This window comes from Silene latifolia, chromosome X (assembly GCF_048544455.1).
Source record: "Silene latifolia isolate original U9 population chromosome X, ASM4854445v1, whole genome shotgun sequence".
NCBI classification, from domain to species: domain Eukaryota; kingdom Viridiplantae; phylum Streptophyta; class Magnoliopsida; order Caryophyllales; family Caryophyllaceae; genus Silene; species Silene latifolia.
The window spans coordinates 105,009,146-105,019,775 of NC_133537.1; the positions used below are offsets into that span (position 1 = coordinate 105,009,146).

The 10,630-nt window shown below is 39.8% G+C and overlaps 1 non-coding gene across 1 annotated transcript; it reads left to right on the forward strand.

Annotated features, from left to right (window-relative positions):
- Positions 1-9,255: 9,255 nt before the first annotated feature.
- LOC141626091 (small nucleolar RNA R71) lies at positions 9,256-9,362 on the forward strand. The gene has a single exon (XR_012535817.1). It is a non-coding gene; the product is annotated as a small nucleolar RNA R71 (small nucleolar RNA).
- The last annotated feature ends 1,268 nt before the right edge of the window (positions 9,363-10,630 follow it).

A 10,630-nucleotide genomic window follows, 5' to 3' on the forward strand; every position in this document is an offset into this window, starting at 1 on the left:
AATATACACTCCACTTTTTGAGTAGTATACTACCATTATATCAACATATAATGGGTCCCATAATTACTAGTTGGTTAAAATTACAACTTCTTGTAACTTTAAATAACTAATTACCTCTACCTCAAAACTTATGTAATACCTCAACTAATTTAGTAATTTAACACTTAATTACTAAATTTAGTCTTATTTAATCACATTACAATAAGACGTAAAATTGCACTCCCATAATTAAGGAATTAATTACCGATTAATGACAGTCAGTCGACTATTAATTAAATATCTATTTGGGCCTCATCCTATAGGTGTGACCTAAAGGGATAAACTGACCACCACTGTCACACGACAGTAATGTCAAACTCTAGTTAGCCAATCATTACCGATTAATGACGGCCAGTCGACTATATAAAGAATTATCCCTCACGTATTCTTAGTATGAGATTTAATTATGATATTAAATCATGTGATCGCACTATTGTCGAGGACACATTTCCCAACACTTCAATCCGACCTCCCTCATCAATCTCTCCGTGAAGATGCATATCATAAACTCCAAGCCGGGAATGCGAACAGATCGGGTTGGATCCAAAGAAGATACTCAAGTGACAGATTTGAGATGCCACCACGGTACGATCCATTTAATTAAAGGGCCATCTTCACTCTTCAATTTGTTTTCCCAGTAATTGCAAACTCGAGTGAAGTCCACCATGTAAAGCCTGGTCCTCATTGCAATTGAGCGAGCATGATAAGCAGGAACATTAACTGGGGGCTCGATCAATCGAAGACGCTCCATAAGCCAGACCTACCAGAAGTAGGAATTAGAAAAAAACGAAGAAAAATAGAAAAAAAAAAACAAAAAAAAAAACGAAAGAAAAACAAAAAAACAAAAAAACAAAAAAAATGAAAAAAGAAACAAAAACAAAAAAATTCTTTTACCTGCAATATAATGGGGCTTCCCAAATAAGGAAGGTCGCGATTGGCTTTCCTGTTATCTAAACCCAATAAGATCTCTCCTAAACACAAACAAGCTGGACTCCTGCGTAGCTCCATTTGCTCAATCACGCTCAAGTAACGAGGATCGCCTCTCAAATCCTCATCAACATGCCCTTGAAGGACATATACATGTAATAGGCAAAACCCGAATGCCCTTCGCCTCACAACATAAGAGATAGTCGGATCTGCCTTATTGATGAATCGATCGATGAAATCCAACATTCGCACTCCTTTAGAAGTCACAAGACGGTCCACATCGGCTCTTGCCAACCCAAGCAAGTCTCTAAACTTGTTCTTATACCCTTGAGAAGTGGAGGGAATAACAGGCGAGTGTTCCGGGTCCCAACCACCAATCGCAGCAATTTCTTCGGGAAATGGGCAAATGTTGCCTCCAGGGAAGGCAAATACTTGATAATTCGGGTCCCAATAATCAAGACAAGCATCTAGAAATGGTTTGACTACCTTGATCAGCTTCAAGCTCAAAAGCGATCCAAAATTATAAGCACCCATGTCGTGTTTCTCCACATTAGAGAACTCATTTGTCCATTCTTTTAGACGAATTTCGAGAGTATTCATGATGTATGCTTATTTTGGGAGCTTTATGTAATAAGACGAAGAGAGGCGGAAGAATTATGTGAATAAAACCTCCCTCGACATCTCTATTTATACTAAAAGTTGTTCCCTAAAATCCGTCAGGATGGATGCACTGGGAACAGCGCAGGTGCTGCGCCTCTTCCTCAGCCTTTTTTCTGTGATTTTCCGCGCTGGATTTTTCCTAAACTCCTAAACGAATAATTTCCTATTCATATGGGTTATTATTTTGGTAAATACGTCAAGTTGCCATATTTCGTGTTTCCTAATTTCACGGGCACGAATTTCGAGGCGATATCCACATTTTCGTCATCTTAGCACGCTTATTCATTTCTTTTTTTACATTTTCTTTTGGTGAATCATTTCACCAATTTATTCATTTTCAAACTTATACATTTCTTTTTGGGGAATCATTTCACTCCCGTTCCACACTTATATGTTTCTATTTTTCTTTTTTTTTGACATCATGGTTTTGCGCTAATTTAGGCCATGTGTAAGTATTCATATTCTATGTGATTTCTATGTAACTTTCGGCAGCATGACGGGGCAAACCGTCATCTACCAAACCTGTTCAAAGCGAACCTGCAGGTACAAACAAAGCAACTGGTCGGACTCACTTGGAGGTTTAGTTTTCGGTACTTGTCGTTAGGAGCACCTAGACCAAAACACAATTTATAACTCCACAAACAACTCTACAATTAGTAAAGAGGCAAGTAAGGGTCGGATCCCAAGGAACGGGAATTGAGATGAGATTTTCAATTGCAACTAGTGGTGTCTAGGGGTGTCACAATTTGGGGTTTGAAGTAGAAGATCACTAAACTAAATAGCAATAAAAGTACACAAGCAAGATGATTAAAAAGGGATGTAAGCAATTGATAAAAGGCACTAGGGTGTCATGGGGTCATAGGAGATTCATGGGAATTGATCATACAAACATATTCTCAAATTATAAGCAAGCAATTATTGTTGTGATGGATCGAGTAGGTTTATATCTTACAATCCTAGGAAAGTTTGGGTCCCGGAGCCGAATCGATTAGATTGTACAACACCTACAAGTCGACTTAATCTTCCCTACTCAACTATATGCATGGTCTAATGAGACTCGAGTTGGTTTATGTCTTACAAGTCTCATTGAAAAGATAGGTGATGGGTAAAAAATGCAAGGATTCATAGGCTCGCATTTCATCAAACATAACATGTGCATAAGTTGAGATCACAACACGCAAGCAACTAAACTATGAAAACATATTAAATTAAGCATGAATCATCCCCCATGTTGGTTTCCCTTAATTATCCATTAACCCTAGCTAAGGAAACTACTCACTCATTATCATGTTGAACATGCTAGCAAGGTTGTCAATCATAACAACAAAGTAAAACATAATGAATAAATGAAGATAATTAACAATAATTAAAAAGGGATTAAGAGAATTATACCTACTAATGATTCCAATAATAAAGCAAAGAATAATAGAAGTACTTGATGATTGATTGGAAGGTTGTCAATCTCCCAATAATAACCCAAATAATCTTCAATTTCCCAAAATGAAAGATGAACAAAAGAGAGATTAAGGAAATGAGATTTGTATTAAGACTTGATTAAAAGTTGATTACAAGATTAAAGAGAGATTTGATTGATATAAACTACACAAGAGATTCCTAAAAAGAACATTTTAATCTAATTAGACTAATGGGGTATTTATAGTGGGGATTAGCTACATAAATTAGGGTTTACTAAGGGCTTTAATGACGATTAAGTCCTTGAGGAATCGTCGGTCTCAAGAGAGACTCCGGTCTCCTTTTCACCGGTCTTAGAAAAATATGCGCATCCTTCATTGAACAAGTAGAAGACGGATTTAGCTGTCACACAATCCGAGCGTCAAGAGCACGGGACGGGCGGATTGTGGGTGTTTTGGATGAGCGGATTCGTGGGGTGGACGGGCGGATTGTGGTGGTTCTGGACGAGCGTCCAGCTGAGGAGGACGCTCGGATTGCTCCTCTTGGACGGGCGGATTGTGGGCAATCCGCTCGGATTCCCTTACAGCTTCTTCCTTTCTTCTTTTCTTCCTTTTCTCTTCATAAAATCCTTGAGGATTTCCTCGGGGATGCAAGGATCTTTTCTCATCATTGCCCATCTATTATAGTATGTACAAAGGCCTTCTAGTCTTGTCTTCTCTTTGATGCTTGGTCATTGAATTCAATCAATTTAGCTCCATTTTGCCATGAAAATGCAAGGTTTGCACTCCTTTCCTACCAAGGGATCAAAACCTCAAAGAATATGCAAAACAAAGGACTAAAGACAATAAATGACCCAAATAATCACTAAAAAGCATGGGAACAAGGCTAATTCGGGGGCTAAATATGCTCAAATTATGGTCACATCAAATATCCCCAAACCGAACCTTTGCTCGTCCCGAGTAAAGAGGTGACAAAGACTAGGACCGTTATTTAAACTAACCTAATTGCATGGCCGATATGAGAAAATTAGCGGGTCTCACTCCGCCCCTTCAACTGACAACAAGACAACCATGAGGTAGGATGCCTTCTTGCAAGGCAAGGTGGGTCTTGCCAAAATGGCGACACATCCAAACATTAAAGCTCGTAAAATCAAGTAATGGATGCATCTACAAAAGAATAGCCACTTTCCTCATCTAAGTGGCGGAAATTATCTAAAGGGGAAGCAATTCAAGGGTACACATTCTTTCATAGATGCAATTTCTTCAAACTACTAAGCCTAGAAGGATACCAATAAATCACCTCCAAGTTGTGTCAAGCTAGGGTACCTTTGTCCTCAATCGTTAAATTCTTTTGTCAAGAGTGGACCCCCTCATGTTGCTAGGACTCTCCAACTATGATCAAGATAAAAATAAATAAAACAAAGAAAGAAGTAGACAAACCTCAAGAGGGTAGGAGCCTCCAAAGCTTGCTAGTCCTCCACCATATCATCATTGTCATCATTTTCCTCCATAGAAGTGGACTCATCACCACTTCCCTCTTCACTTCCTTGCTCACTTCCTTCATCATCTTCATTAGTCTCTTCTTCTTCATCATCTACCTCTTCATCAACACCATCATCATCATCAACCTCATCATCGACATTCCCATCTTCACCCGGTCTTTCACCCCTAGATATGCTTGGAAAGAAGACTTCCCTATCCGCCCAACTAGGCAAAGGACATGAAGGATCAAGTAGTCCTTTACTAGCTAAATGAAGGAGGTGTGGATATTGGGCCAAGTATGCATCTACGCGATCATTGTAAGCTTGTTTATGCATCTCTTGCATAAGTAGAGTCATGTAGTCATTGCCCACTTCAACATCTTTGGCTTTGAACTCTTGATATTTGAATGGATAGGGTGGTGTGACAATGGAGGAGGAGGGATCTTCAATCACGCCCCTTTATTGACGGATGATGTACTCGGCGCCCTTTTAGAGTGGAAGTAGGTAGTTTGTTCGATGAGCACTCAAGCGGCATATCTTGGAAGGAAAAGTGAAAGATCTAGCATCATTGGTGAGCCACCCATAGTTGGTGTCAAGAGAGTTATGCTTGACCCACTTGTACTTGTTAATCATGGCATCCATGTCAATGAGATGACCCCCTTTGATCGCCACATAGGTGTTATCCTTGTTGAAATTTGCGTCAAAGTGTTTGGCCAAGAGAGTAACTAGACCTCCATTTACGATAAAAGCGGTGCCTTCCTTACCACAATCAACATTGACCCATCTTTCCACCAAAAGCCTTAGAGCATTCTAAGGCATAGTGAATTCCCTTCCAACATTTAAGGCCGACTCAAGTAGAACACAATCGAGCTTTGTAAAGTGATTAGTGTCTTTTCTTGCAATTATAGTATTCCCGATGACCTTGTGCCACACTCTAATGCCCGGATGGTGGACTAATAGAGCGCGACAAGCATGAAAGCTCACAAATTTCTTCCCGGAAATTACCTCCCAAAGAGGAGCGGGGTCATAATTTTCGGGCATCTTATGATAATATGGTGTATCACTAAGACCTAATGCTTTACTCAAAACATCAAAGGTGGTGCGCCTATTCACATTGGCAAGGCGAAACTCGATATATGTTCTAGTCTCTACCTTAGTCACTTTCAATGAACTTATGAATTCCAAGGTAAGGGAGGGGTATGTCAATTCTCTTGTAGTAAACAATTTTCCCAACCCCATGGCTTCAAAGAAGGTTTTTGTTTGTTCAAGGACACCCAATTTGTTCAAGGCATCTTCACATATGAATTTGGTGGGTAGAATGGCCTTCTTAGCATACTTGGCAAATGTATCCCTATGGGAGTTAGAAATGAAAATTACCTCCGGATAGTTTGATAATTGAGCAATTACCGGAGTTGTTGATGTTGTTGCTTCCAAGGGAGGATCTTGTTGTTGTTGAACTTCCATGTTTGCACTAGCAACCACCATAGCCATTGAAGCTTTCTTTGCTTGAAGGTATTGTTGCCTTTTTGAGAGTGCCTTTGCCTTGAGTGCCTTTGTTGCTCCTTTTGTTCTTGCCATTGATGATTATACCAAGAAAAGATTGAAAATCTTCAATTTCCAATTATACCCAAATCGATTTTTAAGATGAAAGGATTTGCCTTTGTGTTTCAAAAATCGACTCAAAGGTTGAATATTTTGTTGCTTGGATTAATTATTGTTGGAAAAGGAGTGATTAATTGTTGTTGTAAGGAAGTTTGAATTTGATTTTGTTGAATTTGGTTGAGGAAATCTTGTTTTTAGTGATGGAGAGGATGAGGGTTTTGGGGCTTTGGGGTTTATGGGTAGTGTTTGAATGTTTGAATGAATGAATGAATGTGGGAAGGGGTATTTAAAACACCCAAAATTTCAAAACTGCAGGGGGAAGATGAGCGGTTTCCCGTCGGGACGCTCGGATTCTGCTCTATTTGGGTTCAAGAAATCTCGCCTAAAGACGAGCGTCTTTCAGTGAAGACGAGCGGATTTCTGCAATTAAGGACGAGCGAATTCCCTTAAAGACGAGCGGATTCTGTTACAGCGAATTTTCTTGATCTGCACTGGCAAAAAGACGAGCGTCTTATTGCAAAGACGAGCGGATTCTTTCAGACGAGCGTCTTCTCAGCTGGGACGCTCGGATTCTCTAACAGACCAAAATTTTCAATTTTGCAGCTCATTTGGATGGACGGATTCTTCCATAGACTCTCGGATTCCCATAAGATGAGCGAATTACCCATAGGGACGCTCGGATTCCACCTGGTCTACCCGGATTCAGTTCCATCCGTGCACTTGCATATCCCGTGTCATTTTCATTCTTCAAATCCCGTGTTCTTCATTGTAGGGGCACTACAAAGGCATGAGTAGCCTAGGCAATTGTTATCCCCACACTAAGCTAAAACACTACACATCAATAAAATCATTAGTCCCTCCCTCACTTCTCTAAAAAATGATAAATATCTTGATCAAGCCATAAAAATCCAAAAATGCCAAAAATGCAATGTATGAATTAAAATGCAAGTTAGGGAGTTAGAAATATTTACAATGGTGGTTTGGAGAGGACTCCACCAAACTCTTATCCTTAGAGACATGTCATGGGGGCATGTCCAAGGTGTTGTTGATGTTGCTCAACACCTTGAAGAAGTAGTCAAAAGCTTGTTCATTGTCATGATAAAGATCCTCAATAGATCTTTGCACTTGTTCTCCTTCATGTTTGTCTTGATCGATAGCATTACCAATGTAGGGATTGAAAATCCCTTCAAACTCATTGTCCCAAAGACCACAAACTTCATCTACTTGGTCACTAAAGATCTCTTGAGTTGATAGAGACAACTCTCCCACTTTCTTGTCTTGGCCAATGAGGCCCTCTTCTTCATTGCTTGACTTTGGTGAGCTTTTCAAGCTCTCTTTGTTACAATTTCCTTGCTCTTTGAATGGAGCATCATCGACTTTCTTCTTCCATTGGAGTTCCGACTTCTTCCTATCATCCTTCCGGCTATAATGATCAACCATAAAACATGGTTCATGCAAACGGGGAGCTCTCATGGTCTTGTCAAGATTGAAAGTTATGCATTCATCTCCCACTTCTAGAGTGAGCTCTCCATGCTTCACATCTATCACCGCACCCGCGTTGTGCAAGAAAGGTCTACCTAGAATGATTGGAATATTGGAGTCTTCTTCCATGTCAACAATGACAAAGTCCACCGGGATGAAAAATTTCCCAACTCTTACGGGAACATCTTCCCATATCCCTAATGGTGTCTTCGTCGATCTATCGGCCATTTGGAGTGTGATATTGGTGCATTTAAGCTCTCCCATCCCTAACCTTTTACTCACCGAGTACGACATAACACTCACACTAGCCCCTAGATCACATAGGGCTTTGTTGATCGTGGTGTCCCCAATGGTACACGGTATTGAGAAGCTTCCCGGATATTTAAGTTTTGGAGGTGAACGCCCTTGAAGTATTGCACTACTCACCTTAGTGAAGGCGATAGTCTCAAGCTTCCGGATCGAATTCTTTTTCATAAGGATGTCTTTCATGTATTTTGCATAGGCCGGCACGTGATTGATTAATTCCGTGAAAGGAATCGAGACTTCCAAATTCTTCACAATCTCCATAAATTTTCCAAGTTGGTCATCAAATTTGGGCTTAGCTTGACGACTTGGAAAAGGAAGTCTAATCAAAATGGGTTCCTTCTCCTTGGCCTTGTCTTCATTTTTCTTTGAAACTTCTTCTTTTGATGGTTCTCCATCCTTGGAGTTTTGCACAACTTCTTCTTTGTCACTTGCTTCCACAACTTCATCCTCAACTTGCTTCTTCGGTGCTTCATACCTTGTACCACATCTCAAGTGAATGGCACTAACCATTTCATGTCTCGGGGGATTACTTTGAGGTGGTATTTGCCCATTTTGTCTTTGTGAGTTTGAAGATGCTAGTTGAGCCAATTGGGTTTCCAATATTTTGGTGTGGGCTAGGATGTTGTTGATGGTGATTTTCTTTGCTTAACTATCCTTTTGCATTTGAGTGAAAACCTCTTGTTGATTCTTTTGCATTTGGAGGACCGCTTTTTGAACATCAAAACCTTGGTCATTTTGTTGATTGTATGGAGTTTGATTTTGGTAACCTTGGTTTTGGTTGTAAAAGGGTCTTTGATTTTGGTTTCTCATGGGAGGTGGGGTGTATGTTGGTTGAGGGTTTTGAACATTTTGGCTTTTGTATGAGAGATTTGGGTGAACATTTTGGCTTTTGTATGAGAGATTTGGGTGAAATTTGGTGTTTTCATTGTAATAGTTTGAATAAGGGGTACCACTCTTGTATGCTTGAAAAGCATTCACTTGTTCATTTGTCCCCCTACATTCACTTGGGATTGATGAAGGCCGTCATGGCATTAACATGTTGCTTTGGTGATTTTGAGGCTTCTTCAAGTCTAGCCATAGCTTTTTCGAACTTCAAATTGATGGTATCAATGTGAGCGCTAAGTTGAGCACCCAATTGAGTAACAGAGTCCACTTCATGCTTTCCTCCTCTAGTAGCCTTGTGAAGTCTACTATATTGTGAATTATGGACCGCCATTTCCTCAATCTTGTTCCAAGTTTGATTGTCGTCAACTTCGGTGAACATTCCATTTGATCCCATGTTGAGAATGTTTCTTGAGTCTTCATAAAGACCATTCCAAAATTGTTGTACCAAGAACTACTCGCTAAGTCCATGATGAGGACATGAGCGACAAATTCCTTTGAATCGCTCCCAAACTTCATACAAGGATTCTTCATCTCTTTGCTTAAAGCCCGTAATTTGAGCTCTTAGCATGTTAGTCTTTTCCGGTGGATAGAACTTTTTGTAGAAAGCTAGAGCCAATTTCTTCCAAGAGTCAATTCCGAGAGTAGCCTTATCAAGGCCTTTCAACTATTGTTTTGCAGTGACAATTAGAGATAAAGGAAATAAGACCCATCGAATTTGGTCTTGAGTTACACCGGTTTGAGAAATCGCATCACAATAGTCACAAAAAGTCTCCATGTGAGAGTAAGGGTCTTCACTAGGCATCCCCCCAAATTGGCTTCTTTCGACTAATTGGATAAATGCAGATTTGGCAATGAAATTTCCGGTTAAGTGTTGTGGTGTGGGAGATCCATTGGGTAGGTTCTCCTTAGTTGGTACGGAATGTGATGAAAATTTAGGCATTGTGGGTTGATTTTGTGTTGGATTTTGTGTTGGGTTCTCCTCACCTTCTCTTTCAAAAGGGTTGATGAACTCAATAGTGTTTGGTTGAATATCTACAACCTCACCAATACCTCTCAAAGTTCTCCTAGCAAGTCTTCTATTGTTTGTCAAAGTCCTTTCAATTTCGTGATCAAAGGGTAACAAGTTACCTTGTGATCTTCTAGACATGCAAAATATCAAACAACTCGAAAATAATTAGAACAAACCTTGAGGAGCTTTACTTCCCCAAGGCAAAGAAAGACACAACTAATAACAATTTAAGAAAATCTAAATCAAGTTAACACCATCCCCGACAACGGCGCCATTTTTGGTCGGACTCACTTGGAGGTTTAGTTTTCAGTACTTGTCGTTTGGAGCACCTAGACCAAAACACAATTTATAACTCCACAAACAACTCTACAATTAGTAAAGAGGCAAGTAAAGGTCGGATCCCAAGGGACGGGAATTGAGATGAGATTTTCAATTGCAACTAGTGGTGTCTAGGGGTGTCACAATTTGGGGTTTGAAGTAGAAGATCACTAAACTAAATAGCAATAAAAGTAAACAAGCAAGATGATTAAAAAGGGATGTAAACAATTGATAAAAGGCACTAGGGTGTCATGGGGTCATAGGGGATTCATGGGAATTGATCATACAAACATATTCTCAAATTATAAGCAAGAAATTATTGTTGTGATGGATCGTGTGGTTTATATCATACAATCCTAGGAAAGTTTGGGTCTCGGAGCCGAATCGATTAGATTGTACAAATCCTACAAGTCGACTTAATCTTCCCTACTCAACTATATGCATGGTCTAATGGGACTCGAGTTGGTTTATGTCTTACAAGTCTCATTGAAAAGATAGGTGATGGGTAA